Below are 15,570 nucleotides of genomic sequence, written 5' to 3' on the forward strand. Positions count from 1 at the left end.
ACAGAGACTGATGAAGAGCGTGAAGAACGTCTAGCCAAGCGGCGTGCTCGATATGCAACTCGGCGACAATATGCTTCGCATCTGACTAGGCTTAACCTAAGCTAAGCCTCAGCCATTTTTTGCACCTGCGGCGCAATATGTTGAGCTCTGGAGAGCCTTTGCTAGTTCTTCACACGTCCCAAAGAAGGTTACGGAAATGTGGATACCTAACAAGGTTCAAATTTCTGCAAAACCCGATCGTAACCTCTATAAATAGCCTTGCTGCTTTCGGTCACTGAACCTGGTGTCTGCAAGAGCTCCTTGAGTGTATCTTGAACTCTGGCGCAATTCTCAAGGAATCTTTGCATCGACTTGAATCTATCGGTCCATCGCGTCGGGCCAGCTCCCTGCTTCTGCTGCTACTGAAAATTTTAGTCACTCCTGAAGAAGGGACAGAGTTGGTGCCAGAATCTTGGATTGAAAATAAAGAGTTTTCTACATGAAGGCCATGAGATGCGCTTGCTTCGGCCATTCTACTACCTTATTTGCATTTCAGCGCAGAATGAAGCCAGCGAGCAAGTGGCGCTCGGCGTGTTACCTGCGCCAGAGTGTTTTTATTGTTAAAATTGATGTTCTATGCAAACCAAAATGAGGGCTAGCACTCTAATTCATGTCTGTTCCAGAGAATTGGGGGTGTCTTAACGTGTAGTTTCCTGTTGGGACGTCATGGGAACGCGGAGGTCGTAAGTTAGGTTACAGCAAAAAAAATGTAAACAAGGCAGGAATTCAGGTGGGGGAGGGGCTGAGCCCCCTCATGAGAATACTTGCCCCCCCCCCCCCCCCCCAATGGCTTAAGTGAAGACGACTGTGGGAAGAACGCACAAAGTAGGGGGGAGGGTAGAGTCACAACAGCTCGTCCGCTGCCCGAAGAGGTCTCGCAGTGGTTGCAGCCAACGCTGCTCCCCGCAGAGACCTGGAGTTGTGTCCGTTCTGCTTTTGGTCACAGCTGGGCCCAATGGTTCTTCTTGCTTCGTTAACAACTGCAACTGTCTCAACCAGCAAAGTCCAAAGCCCAACAAACGGAAAGCGCCAAACGACTTCAAGACCTGCCAAGCTGTCTCCGGTCAACAAAGCCTCTTTGGAGAAAATAAGCTGCCGCGTGAAATTTACGTCCTTCTCCGAAAGTTTCCACGTTTGACCAAACTAGAATAGAGAGAGCATGTTTAGCCGACAGGGAAAACTTCCTAAGATTTTGAAGGGTGCCGTAGCACGGTTTATGTCACAGAAAGACACCTCCCGTGAGAGCATAAAGTGAAGATGCAGAGCTCTCAACGGCGCTTCGAGCAAACGGAGCGTGCCCGCTGACCGTGGCAAAGTGAACGGCCGCCGCTCTTAGCAGCGGCTTGACAGCGCGTCAGCACTTTCCGCAGCGGCGCGGCAGCCGTTCACGTCGCCACGGTCAGCGGGCACGCTCCGTTTGCTCGAAGCGCCGTTGAGAGCATGGTAGCGCACGAGCGCAGTGACGTGGTATTTTTTCATATTTCGCGGGCTTTCTTTAGATGCCAGAAAAAAGGACCCCGTAGGAGATACGATGCTACAATAAACTGGATCGGTTGTTTATAAACCTGCTCTAACCCTTACGTAATAGTCTTGGCGCTAAAGTGAATAGGTGGTGTCCAACTGACGGCGGACATTGCGTCACGGCGCAGCTTTGTCACGTGAATTTGAACTTCCGGGTCTTTTCTGTCGTTTGGTTTCCGTAGGCATTGCTTGCAGACGTGCGGTTTCGGTCTTTCTTTTCTTAATACTGGCGCTCACATTGCTGGAAAAAGGATGTTGTGCGCTGCCGCAACCTGCAGAAACTTCATTGCAACGGAATGCAACATGTTCCGAGTGCCATCAAGTACAGGGAACGGCAAGAACAGTGCGCCGTTGCGATCCGCTGGCAGACTGCCTGCGACGGTCAACCCTACGCTGTGCTTCGAGCATTTTGTTTGCGGCAGAGTTTTGAGAGCGTTGTGGAAGTTGAAGAATTCGGTAAAGTAGGTTGTTTATCTCCTTGAGGAGCACCAATTTCTCGCTCGGAAGACTTCGGCTATGTGCCACAACCGTTCTCACATGACGGCGGCAGCACGGCGCGGGCTATGTTTGCAAATACCTATATGCTGTTCGGCCTCCGTCAGTACAGCGTGACAACTGAAGATGTTAAAGTACAGGACGATTATTCCTAGACATTTGCGCTGAATGCGAGTAGCTCGAATTCATAGCTAATACTTAAGGCGTGTGTTGTTACTGCCGTCAGCTGTCGAAGCGGCGACACCGCGGCTACGTACGGCGGCATCTCGTTCGCTGGCACTGCTCTGGTCGCAGTGTTAAGGCATGTTTACGAGCACCTGTAAGAGTTATAAATTGTTCTATGAGGCCATTTTCGCTAATTTCATGCTCAAACTGAAACACGTTTTCACCAGAACACTAGTCGACATGAGCACGCAGCAAGTGTCGAAAATTATAATTAAGCAACCTGTTACACATAAGTTCCCTGTTTGTGTGGACCCGCATGTTGCAGTAATGTTTCTTCGTTTCCTGTGTGCGGAGAAGGAGGCTGACAGACGAGGTGATCGCATTAGAAAGTGATAAGAATTATTAACCGCCTTTCTTTTCATACTCTGAGTCAGTAAGTTGGAAAAAGCTTCACTTCAGGATAACACAATTAAAAATAAATGGCAGCCAACATAGACTAGCTGTTTTTCACCTTTCATTGTACAGAACTTAGTAGAATTGACATCTGAGACAAACCAACCAAAATGCTATAATACTGAACTCTCACTGTGCAGCAAAGTGTCATTCGCACACTGTTTATGTGCTGAACATGCATATGAAGTAAATAAATGTCTACGTCTATAGCTTGCATATGTGATGCATTGCATGTTTGCATGTAGTAATATTGCACTTAATGATTGACTGATTGAGAGGTACATTGGTGATTTCAAGAAGTGCAAGATGCGACAAGGAAGGCAGAGGCTGGCCTAGTGGTCGTTGGGTTCATAACGATCAAGAGTAATAATCATGCTATAAAATTACGTTTTTTTATTAAAAAGCCAAGGAACGCATTGTGTTCAGTCATTCCAGACTTTTTGGTATCACTAGTGTCTTAGGGATGGTTTATCAATGTGCAAGCTGTGCTGCATTGTTAACGCCAAAGCTAAAACTGGATGCAAATGCCTTTTGTTCAACATTGCACAAGACTTTGTAACAGGGACTTGTAGAAGATTCTGAAAACAACTCGTATCAAACTTCTGTGTGTGCTGTAAAAGCTGAAGCATGATATTTTTTTTACGCTTGACCATACTATTTATTATAATTTACTATTTGTCACAAAGATCTGCATTAAACTCATTTATTACATGCTGTAGAAAATGCGCTGCGAAAGGTTTTGCAAGACAAAGATATGATGTTATACCTACAGGACAAGAAGAGTTTCTCGTTAATAGCTGAGAAACTTGCTCCTCTTGCAGTTCAACTGTAAAGCTGCCCACGTCAAGAGCTTGTTCTGCTTTTGGCTCCTGTTGCTTACTGTTTTGTCTTTGTGCCTGACTTTGTTTACGTTCAATAAAACTTCTTTTGGGGCTAGTTGGTGCATTTTGAATCTAAGAAAAGGAGCAGCTCCAAAGCATGCAAACACAAACAAAGAAAGGAGAAGAGACAAGTGCTGTAGTGCATGTTGTGGTGCCTGAAGTGAAGCTCTGTAGCAGGCTTTGATGCCTTGTTTTGGCTTTAGGTTTTTATTAGGAAAAACAGAAGGCAAGCTCATCTTTTGCCTAGCTGCTAGTGTTGTTACTTACCTACCTTACCTTGAACATTGTGCATACAGTGCGTAAGTTATACATCTCCACATTTCTGTACATAGCTAGGCATCAACATCTGAGGTGCCAATCATTGGCGACATCTGTCTGTACACAGGCTGGTGGTTCTCCTTCAACTAGGCTCAGAGCACGAAGTACACGACAGCAAAATGGCTACAGGCTCTCCTCTGCTTTCATGGGAAGCAACATTGATTTTACATCCTTGAAGCTAGTGAATGTTCAAGAGATGACACAAAACAAAGCATTTATTTTTGTACATTTTTTTCATCTACCTAATGCAGCAACCAGCATCGGGAAATCGAGTACAGAAATTCTTAACATTCAGAGGTGCAAGTTAAATGTAAATGGCTTGTAATGTCCCACACCACCATGCAGGGTGTGAAATGCATTGCAGTGAAGTTGCAGTGCATAACTATGCATAGTCAATTTTGTTTGTGAGAAAAGTTCTTGTGCATCCACCAAAGCTGCAGTAAGTGGACGCCTCTCACTGCTGGAATAGCTGCCATGTAACTTCCCATCTGGGCACTTGGCGCACATAAGTGGAGGTTTTCAGCCACAAAGTCTCGGTGCATGCTTGTCGGGGCATAATTCGTACAGGCAGAAAGACTACAGTAGTGCTGAAAATTCAACACATTTGTAATGCAGTTGCATTTTTGCATTACAGCTCAACTAAAATTAAATCACATGACAGAGTTGTTAAGAATGCCAGCTTCTGCAGTAATTATTCCATAAAGCATAGCAAATATGCAACGAAAGCAATTAAGCTGACAAGTACAGAAACGGACAATAAAACAGATTGTGCCCCTTGTTGTAAAACATTGATAAGTTCACAGACTTTCGAGAGCAGGAGCGACACGTGGGCAATCAGGGACGCCGTAGTAGAGGCCTCCATATTAATTGAGACCACCGGGAGTTCTTTAACATGAGCTGACACTGCGCAGCACACATCGGGCGCCTTTCGTGCTTCACCTCCATCAAAGCACGGCCGCCGCGTCCCGGATCGGGTCCTCCGACTTAGTAGCCGAGCGCCCTAACCGCTAGGCCACCGCGGCGTGTATAGAAAAAGTACCGAAAGTCCTCCGCGGATTTGCACGGTTCAAGCTCCTTGCCGTCGTAGCCACCCTGCTACAATGTGCGCTCGTACGTAATGCTAGGCTGCGGTTGCTGGTAGTCCATATATTCAGGGCCTGGAAGCGCGAAACCTCTAGGAAATATGTACTCTAATATATATTAGAGAACTATGTAGCAGCCAGATGATAACCGTAACAAGAACCGGACTTTTCAGCGAGTGAATGAAGCGTCCTAAACTTCAGCGCGAACAGACGACGCATGCCGAAATGTTCGCACTTACAACGCTTTTCCGCCCTTAATTCCAATACGGAACGTCGAGCGTGTGCATAATAATGCACGTAGAGCATGCTGACCTTTTTTACGACTTCATTCACGCGTATTAACTTATTAGGAGCGAATTTAAGCTTGGCAAATCCGCATTTCAAGCAGAGCGCCGTACACGCGCATCTCGCCGAAAGACCCGGAAGTCGGAGTACCCAGCATGCCTTGCGGCTCGTTCAGATTGGACACCACCTATACTTGAAAATTTGCATAATTCGTCTTGGTTAATTAACTAATTAAGCGCAATAAAAAATATTCTGAGGAGCGCCACTTGACGGCGAGCAATGTATCGTTGGTTTCAGTAACCGCTTTATTAAAATCCTTGGTTCAAGTTACGTGAAACACCCTGTAGGTTGATTTTGGGCTTGAGTGGCAGGTTTTGTTTGTGATGGCACAATTTTTTCAACTGCATCATAATTCCCCGGTGATATTGTCTGTTATTTTGGTATTGTATTTCTAAAGTGCATTTGATTTTTGGCACTGTTTGCAAGACATTACCAAATATCCAAGTATGTGTGTACTGCATGGTTTGTGCTAGGTATTTACAACCAGTCAACTTTTCATAGCTGCTCAACCAGCTGTGGTGTTTATGTGATTAACAAAATACTAGTCATATTTCTTATTCTGGTTTTTAATGCTTATTCAAGTTTGTTTTAGTTTTAATGCCTGTTGCTTACCAGTAAACTTGTTGCAGGTGCATCTAGTTTAAGAACTTTTGGTCTTGTGTTCCTTCAATATCAAAGCCTTTATTTTACACTTTGTTGATGATACTAGTCATTTAATCTTAAATGGTCTCCTGTTTTTGCTTTTTGTGTATGATATATAATGGGTACTATGTGTTAACTGGTAGGCAGTTCACCTAATCTTGTCTTGGTTCCACTTGGAGCTATTCAGAGTGCAATTTTTGTTTTCAGCAAGCCTAGAAGCTATGTTCTTGTATTTTTTTGGTGCCAATTTTGCATTTTTATGAAAAAATGTTTATGTACTGTGCCTTGCAAGTATTCGCATGGCCATCACGTTTTCATGTTTGCACTGCGAAATGTTTTGTGCCTTTTCCTAAATGATAGTTTACTGGTCATTAGTGGCAATATCTTTATTACTGAACTGGAACTGCAGTTGCAGTGTTCTTCGCTGTGATACTTTGAAATAAAGTGCAATTTTGAATACTCATTTCACTAAAATCTGTGTATACTAGTAAAGCATGCACGTGCTTATGCACCCATCATTTGGCATTTTTCAGTAAATTTCTTTTATGTTAATAGTTTTAAACACTTGATACAGTGTGCAGTCACATCTAAGACGATACTTTTGTAGTATGAAATGAACTGCCAATTTTTACTCGGTATATGTTGATGCCAGTGTGTACGAAAGCTGCCATACCAAAGGACAATATTTCAAGAACGGCTTGCTCACTGCAGTTACTGCATGTTTCACTCCTGCTGTAGACGGAATCCAGTTTTTTATGTTCAGATCGAGACAGTTTTCCAGAGTGCCATGGTTCGTTGTGTGCCAGTGACAAGTACAGGACATTTCTTTTTGACCAAAAGAGGCATATTGGTGCAGTCTGTAGTGCTTGAGCAATACTTACTATTGGCCCCTTGGTCAAGAAAGCTCATTTCGGAGTGTGTAAACTTAATGACACATCCCACCGGCTGTCAGTTTGTGCATTGTTGAATGCCACAGGCACATTTCTAGCAGATAGCAGATGCGGAAACATGCTGTATGTGCACGGCATGTTTCAGAGTCTTCTGGAAAGAGCCAGTCAGTTTGTGCATTGTTGAATGCCACTGGCACTCTTCCAGCAGACAGCAGATGCAGAAACATGCTATGTAAGAATGGCATGTTTCGGAGTCTGCTGGAAAGAGCCAGTGGCATTCTACAATGCACAAACTGACAGCTGGTGGGATGTGAGTCATTAAGTTTACACACTCAGTAATTAGCTTTCTTGATCAAGAGGCCAATAGTAAGTATCGCTGGAACACTACAGACTGCATCAATGTGCCTCTTTTGATCAAAAAGTAATGTCCTGTGGACGTCCGCCAGTCAGAAAGATTGGTTCGCGGGGCAGTGTTTCGACATCCTGCATACGATGGCCAGGTTCTGACATCCTCAGAACGTCCCTCACTCAAACGAAAATTTTCCACTGGGCGTCCTGTGGCCGTTTAAAAAAGGAACGTCAGCTTCCGGACGTTTGACGGACGTCCGAATATCAGATTTTGGCGTCCATGGGACTTTCATTGGACTGCCATTTTTTTTGCGCCGGACGTCCATCGGACAACTGATGTACATCCATCGGACATTTGCGGACCTCTACAGATGTCCAGCAGACGATGTTCGACGGCTTTTCGGCAGCACTTCTATTTTCGCAGCACACCAACCCTGCCTGTTGCACCTCAGCTTTCGCAGTCCGTTAACATTACGCCTACAAATTTTCATGCTGCTATAACGGCTCACGAGTGTGTGTGGTCATATCTGAAGGCGTTACCGTTACACGTTTTCACAAGAGTGGCAGAAAGCTTTACTTTGAAAAACTTCTATGGTGGCTCAGTGGTTAAGGCACTCGTCTACCGAGTCGGAGTACCCGGGTTCGAACCCTACCGCGACGGCCGCGTTTCGATGGAGGCGGAAAGCAAAGCTGCCCGTGTGCTGCGCGATGTCAGTGCATGTTGAAGATCCCCAGGTGGTTGAAATTATTCCAGAGACCTCCACTACGGCACTTCTTTCTTCTTTCACTCCCACCTTCTTCCCTTCCCTTACAGCGCGGTTCAGGTGTCCACCGAGATATGTATCGACAGATACTGCGCCATTTCCTTTCCTCAAAAACCAATTATATAGGACCATGCCGAGCGCTTGTTACATGCCAGTATGCCATTCCGGTTCCAGAGGCGCGACAAAGAAAGTCTAGATCGTTGGTTACCTACCTCGATGACACGGAGCTGCCAAGGATAACTAGGCAAGCAGTAGTGCGGTAAGAAAACGGTGGTGGTTTCACCTCCGCCTCGAAATATGAGCATGCACCTGGCAACAGCGGACATCCGGCGGAAGCGGCTGGCGTGACGTCACAATGAAAACTATGCATTCATCTACGATGGGAACCTACTGCGGGGGCAAGGGGGACAATGGTGCAGGTACGAAAGAAGCAACGATCCTGACTTCGCAGAAATGGGCCAGGCAGCGCGGTTTAATCCGGAAAGCACTGCCAGTGCGCGGCTAGTCACTGGTCCTCCCCAATCTCCCCCTACGGTCAAGTTGTTTCCAGCGCCGACATCCGACTTTGTCAGATATCTGTGTTTCTCCGCACCGCCTCGCTGCAAGCCCCAGAATTTTGCCTGCTGCGATGCTAACGTAACGTTAAGAGATCGGAAACGGGCGGAGTGGGTAAGAGAACAAACATGGGTTAATGACATCCCAGTCGAAATCAAGAGGAAGAAATTGGCTTGGGCAGGGCATGCAATGCGAAGGCAAGACAACTGCTGGTCCTTAAGGGTAACGGAGTGGATTCCAAGAGAAGGCAAGCGCAGCAGGGGGCGGTAGAAAGTTAGGTGGGCGGATGAGATCAAGAAGTTTGCGGGGATACGGTGGCCGCAACTGGCAAAGGAAAGGGTTAATTGGAAAGACATGGGAAAGACCTTTGCCCTGCAGTGGGCATAGTCAGGCTGATGATGATGACGACGCTGGTAGCTGAGACGCTGACGCGACGCCGAAGAAACGCTGTCTTGTGGTAGGGCCTTAAGATTCGAAACACTGACCAGCCGTGACAGCCATGGAGCCACTCTACGCCCCCGTCTTTCTGTTCGTGTGACTCAGTGAAGCATCATGCCAACAGCATGTGTGCGCCGCTGCACAAGTGGATAAAGGGAAGGAAAAAATGGCTGGCGGTGCTTAGCATTGTAAGCACAAAATATTGTAAAAAGCACGCTTCCGAACGTGGGTCAGCTCAGTTTTCACATATTCGGGGGTGGGCCAAACCCATTCTGGGCGTGTCCCAGGTTGGTTCCGAACGTGGGTCAACTCATTTTTCAAATTTTGGGGGGTGGGCCAAGCCCATTTTGGGAGTATGCCAGGTCAGTTCCGACCGTGGGTCAACTCAATTTTCAAATTTTCGGGGGGTGAGTTAACTCCATTTTCTGAGGCGGGCCAACTCCATTTTGAGACTAGGTCAAGCCTGTCTTTCACCCGAGCATACCCAGGTTCACCGGCACTCAAATTCGGCCAAGGTAATTTCATCTTAAAGGTCGAGGCTTCACACACCCATCAGCATTTTCAGAATTGCTACTGAAGTAGTGCTTTCACACCAAAAAAGGAACTTCTTTTTGGCTTCACGTGATCCTGGAATCTGTGCGGCGCAGGATCGAGCTAATCTTCGACTAGACAGGAGGCTATCAGACTAGTCGCACGTGCCCGATACCCACTTTCATGCGCAGGACATCCTGAAGACGTACACTCACATCATCAATGGGCATAACAAAATATAGAAAACTCGTTTCAAGCAAAATGAGTGCACACAGCCCGCTTTTTGAAAGCAGCTGTCTCGGACGAATATACTATCTTCTAGACCAAAAGAATAGCACGAATGTGTTGCTCTGTGTATTTAGAAAAGCCTAGAATTGACGCATGCCATAACAAGCATCGCGCGCTCTGCCACTACAAGTTCAGAATGATCGCCTGCAAGTTTTTGCTTCATATTTGCTTAGTTTTTCAGGACTACAAAGTTACGCCGACTGTTAAACATCAATGTTTCAATCACGTCGGCCCGTTAGACGGATTATTGATGGCAATGAGCTGGCCCATCAGCTCGCCCGAGACACACTTTTCCGGGCACCGTTGATCCCCTGGCCCAAGCCCTCGGAGGACGGTGGGAGACTCACCCATCGCCGCACCATAAAAGAGGTCTACCTCGAGCTCCGGCTAGACAAAGGCCTTTACCCTCCTCCTCATCCATCACTCACGGTGCCGGAGGCTCGCCTTCTTCGGCACATCCAAATGAATGCAGTTATCACCCCGTCTCGCCTCTTTCTCTACCGCTATTGATCAGACCCTTCCTGTCCCAACTGCCCCTGTATCTATGCGAACCTGGCCCATTGCCTCTTCTATTGCCCGGCTGCTCAGCAGTCGGGTACCTACCCCCCACCTTCTTTATCCATCACCACCTGGCTCGACTGGCTTGGCGCTGAAGGGGAGGAAGAACAGCGACTTCTGGTCGCCCAGGCGGTCGACATGCTCGGCCTGTAAATTATGGCCGAATAAAGGTCTTGTACTACTATTTCTGAAAAGACGTCCTGCACCCACCGCACCGCTGCCGCCTGACACGTTTGATGGTGCAAGCCACCACTACTACAATGCACGAACTATGCTCGCTGTGCTGCCATCCCGGCTGCTGGAGCCTGATGGCACTATGGTTCATCATGATTCTTTCCTTTGCCGTCTTTGGCAGCACAGTTGCAGACAACTGCACTACTGTGATTGAAATCTTGGTTATGCCAGACACTTTGCCCCAAAAATATATCTTAAGGTGTCTTGCTTAAGCAAATATGATAAAATTAAAAATGAAAATGAAGCATCGGGTTGCACAACTCTTCAGTAGTTCATTGGTGTGGAGTACTGAAATAATTTACTGACGAAATGCACCCATGTCTAGATTTTAAGCATGCATGAATTGCTTTGGTGCTAGTATGGTAGGACATGGCTTTTTCACTCCTTTTTCTTGGCCATAAAATCACGCAGCAATAACACAACATCCTTGTGACACACAGGCATTGCCATAAGTTTATGGGGCAAACTGCGTTGTTCTAACTGCAGCCATGCTTGACTAGTTTAAGTTGCTGTGCTCTATTGCTGGATGGCCTTGTCACCGACACTGTCAGTCACGCATGCGCCATATCCTCAACTTCCAGTAAACAATAAGGGGGTGCATTTGGAATGCCACATTATGGTTTATCAATCCACACAAGAAGAGAGAGAAAAAGGAAAGGCAGGGAGGTTAACCAGAAGGGTGGTCCAGTTGGCTACCCTGCACTGGGAGAGAGGGATGAGGCCTAAAAGGGGAAAAGGGAAAGGGTCAGGAGCACAGTCACAATCTGTCATGCAGGCATGTTGCTCTCGGGTAACTAAAGAGTGCTTTGTAAGCACTGAGGGCTGTGGATAGCTGTGGCTACAGCAAAACACACAACAGTGTACTTTTACAGTACAGTGATATCCAGTATATGTCTTGAATTTACCCATATGTCCTCATCTCATCCTATATTGAGCCTTTCAGCATCCTCGGAACATGGTAATCAGAGAGTGCCTTTTCGGAAAATATTAAGGGCACAAAAATGGCAATTTTAAAGCTCAGAGCTTGAGTAGGCATTAAGTATGGGAAACATGTGCCAGTACCCGTGTAGCTGTTCACTATCTTCTTCCATTTCATTTGCGTTACCTCCTGCCTAGCAAAGCTGTGTACAGATACATATACAGGTATGAATGGAGCATGCTAAGCTCTTCTAACTGCATTCATGTCAGTTCTAGAAATAAGTTTAGCGAGTTTATGAGCAACTGTATCAGTGGTGTTGTTGTACATGCATGCACAGCACTTCCCATATTTGACAGGGCATAACGAGAGAGGAGCCTCCTTTCTTAATGACCATGTGAAACCATTTAAAGATCGCCCTGCCACCATATACTCTCCATTTCACTCGGGAGGTTTTGAACATGCTAGAATTGTGCACACGTGGACAGCCATCCGTACAATGATGGTAACTGTAGTTCTTTCAGGCATGTGTCACTAGGAGCTAAAGTGTGGGATTATGAGCCAAAAAGACCTTGGTGTTAAAGGAGTATAGGCACTACATTTTGGTTTAGTTATATTCATTGCAGTGATGCATGGGACGTTAGTATACATTGCTTACCATGTTGTATTCGTCATGTGTGTTCGGTTTCAAATAACATGTGTATTAGGTTGCAGTCTCAACAGCCAAGCAATGGCTGTGCTGACAAGGTTCACTGTAAACCACACAAAGCATAAAAAAACTGTGATGTAACCGCTGCTTCTTCATTTTTTATCACTCTGGCTCTTGGAGGAGGCTCGCGCATTGTAGTAAATCAAAACAACAAAGCAGCGATTATATCGTAGTTTTTTTTATGCCTCATGCGACTTATACTGAACCTTGACATCGCAGCAATCATTTGGCTGTTGAAACTGAAATAGCATGAGAAAAAATTCAGTTATAAATTATCTACTGGTTGCAGGTGCATACCGCGCAGTGATCCATACATACTAACGTCCTAATGCACCGTTACCAACAAGAAAACATGGAAGCAAAAATATGGTGTCTAAGCTCTTTTAAATTAAAGAGAGATGAGTGCCTGCACTACACTTCAAGAAAATAAACACCATTTAAAAGCAACGCTTCTCTGCTGGAAGCATAACACAACCCGGTAATGCAGACCAAGCATTAGTGATGTCGAAGAACTCGTGAGAAAGAGCAATCAAGTTGCCAACAATTCTTTGCCCGTAAGGCCTAGGCCTCACACATTTGTGTAATTTGCCTGTGGTTTAATTCTTTTCCAGTCATGTTAAAACTGGCCTTTTGTGGATCTTGATTCTTATCTTTTTTAATAAGCTGTTATACTCATTAAGTTGTGTCACACAGAGAAATGAAGCTAAGTAAATGCACTATTAAAAACTGGGAAGTGCTACACAGAGACTAAATACTTACTGTAAAATTTAATTCGTCAAACACAAAAGTTTTGAGATGATCAGAAGAAAATCAGTAAAGATAAGTCTATAAAAATGCACACAAACAAATAAGCATGTAAAAAATGTTCCTGATCATAGCAATAAAAGACGCTGCAAAAACTGACGTTGTAGCTGGCAAATCTTTGAGCAATAAATAGTAGTAGCAGTAGTACGAGATTTTATTCAGGCGTAACGCTTAGGCACCCAAGCCACGATGGCCTGTTGCACGAGCAGGTGCTGTTTGTCCTCACTTTCAGCTCCAAGCCAGTCCAGCCAGGTGACGACAGTGTGGGAGGGAGTGGGAAAGAAACCCGATTGCAGAGCAACCAGGCAGGAGAATAAGCAGTCGAAAAGATTAGCACGTGGGGCAGGGCAGTTGGGATATGACGGATTGCGACGGAATTTGTACAGATAAAACTGTGCAGGCGTGAAAAGTGTGTTAAGTTGTATATGTCGAAGGATGTGAGCCTCCTGCACAGAAATACTAGGATGAGGGTCAGGGTAGAGTTTACAATCAAGGTGGAGAGCACTGTAATACTCTTTGATGGTGACGCAAAGGGACAGTCTTGACCAGCCCTCCACGGGCCTTGGCCACAGAATCAACAGTGCCCGGATAAGAGTTTTACGGGTGAGCTGGTTAGCAAGCTCATTGCCGTCAATCCCAGAGTGCCCAGGGATCTATTGGAGGAAGACAGGGCAAAGCTGCAGTGATGCAGGTGTGGCTTCAAGTTCCGTGGCCATATGTGACGGGAGTGTTTTCGACTGAATGGCACGGATGGCTGCCTGGGAGTCAGTGTAGATGGCATAGTCAGGCACAGGTGGAAACGAATGAAAATGCTGAGGCGTAACTGATGGAGAGGACCTCGAGTGAGAGAATAATGTCAGGGAGGTGTAGGAACAGGCCACTAGTGTGAGTGACAGGGGTAGAAAGAAGAGGATGAAAGAGGACTTCGCTAATGAAGCTGCGAACTGCGAAGCTGGAGTCACGTAAGAGGCATCCGTGTACGCCACTCCATGGGTATTGAAGGGGGAATTACGATTATGACGGCCAGCATGCAGAACTGATGACATATTGGAGGGAAGGGGAAGTATATGAAGGTTAGAAGCCTCTGGAGTTGAGGGAATAGGGAGAGGGGCTGTCTGGATGTGGGGAATAGTAGCCTGCTTTCTTTCGTACGTGTACAGGTCAGTGCATTATGAAAGGGAACATTCCATTATCATGAGTAAACGATGATTGAGAAGCCAGTGCCTGTGAGCTGTGCTTTAGAGGCAAACCACTTTTCGATCGTGGTGAAGAGAAAGGAGAGTGCAAAAAGAATGGAAGAGACCAGTGGCATAAATTTTATCAGTGGAGGTGGCTATGGGGAGGTGGAGCCGTAGCCTTATCGGGGCTACGGAGAGCGGTGGCGAGAGTGTTCATTTAGGTCTGGGTGAAGAAGACATACAGTACTAAGTAAAGAAGTTTGTTTAGAGCCAGTCGACATGAGTGCGCTTCCCGCAGGCCGGACGACTGCCTCACGACTCGACGAAGTAGGTGAGTGACAGAGTGACAGGTAGAAACAGCCGTATGGAGAGCCTGGACGTTCTTGGTAGCATGTAATGGCATGCCAAAAATGCGGCACTGAGAAACTTAGGGGACTGGGGAACCGGCCAGTGTAGGAGAGATCAGTGAATCGGGAGCTTGTTGATAGGCAGAATGGCTTAGAAGTAGTAGTTCGAACTTGTCAGGTGGGGGAAAAAGGCCCACCTGGTCAAGGAAGAAGATGAGATCCAGGTCCTGCTGAAGGGTGTCTTGCATTTGACCAGGAGAGCCACGCGATGGCAATATTAAAAAGGGTAGGTGAAGGAACGACACCTTGACGGGTACCCAGAGTGAGACGATGAGGCGTAGAAGTGAGGTCAAATACCCAGAAATGTGCGTTGTGGTTATAAAGAAAAGCACGAACGTAGTTATACATGCAGGAGCCGCAGTGGATGTTAGAAAGAGAGACTGTGTCATGAGAGAGACAGTCGAATGCCTTGCAGACATTGACTGTGACAAGGGCATGAAGTTGAGAGCTGCCACAGGTGAAGAAAGTGAGCTGAAGTATGAGAAAGAGGCCATGGGCAGACACGAGGGGACGATGGCCAACGAGGGTGTGAGAAAGCGAGTCAGAGAAGCCTCCAAATGCCGGTCAATGAGCGCCATACACTCCATTGTCTTGCTAGGTTTTGCAAGGGTTGATAGGTAGATTTGCAAGGGTTGCAAAGACCTTGACAGAGGACTGTGTAGCTAGGGCATTAGCGAGGGTTGGAGCAGGGGTGGGGGTGGTACCGAGCAGGGCTCGAAAGAGGCTCTGTGTTGATTCCTGATGAAGCGCCGAGTCAAGATCATTGCATAGTGCAGCCCATCCAAGAGTCCTCATGGGAGGCATAATGAGCCACGATGTCATCTCAGAGCTGAGAAAGTGAGGTCTGGAGTTGGAGGTTACGAGGCTGGAGTCTGGCTGACCGGAGATGCTTCTTGCAACGCTTCCACAGCCGAATGAAGTGGGGGTTGGAGTTGGAAATGGGACATGCAGCAGACTGTATGAGTAGAGAATGAGGTCGCTAGTAAAAGGGCGTGAGTCTACTCCTCAA

General features: G+C 46.4%; 1 protein-coding gene across 1 annotated transcript in view; it reads right to left on the reverse strand.

Moving 5' to 3' along the window:
- LOC149350522 (clotting factor B-like) overlaps positions 1–11,800 on the reverse strand; it is a 28,631-nt gene extending 16,831 nt beyond the window's left edge. The window contains exon 1 of the mRNA XM_089579572.1: positions 10,366–11,800. The gene's annotated coding sequence lies outside the window, so the exon portion shown is untranslated. The remainder of the gene's footprint in view (positions 1–10,365) is intronic.
- Positions 11,801–15,570: the final 3,770 nt, after the last annotated feature.

The sequence above is a fragment of the Amblyomma mixtum genome, chromosome 3 (assembly GCF_055824585.1).
Source record: "Amblyomma mixtum isolate Tamu chromosome 3, ASM5582458v1, whole genome shotgun sequence".
NCBI lineage: Eukaryota > Metazoa > Arthropoda > Arachnida > Ixodida > Ixodidae > Amblyomma > Amblyomma mixtum.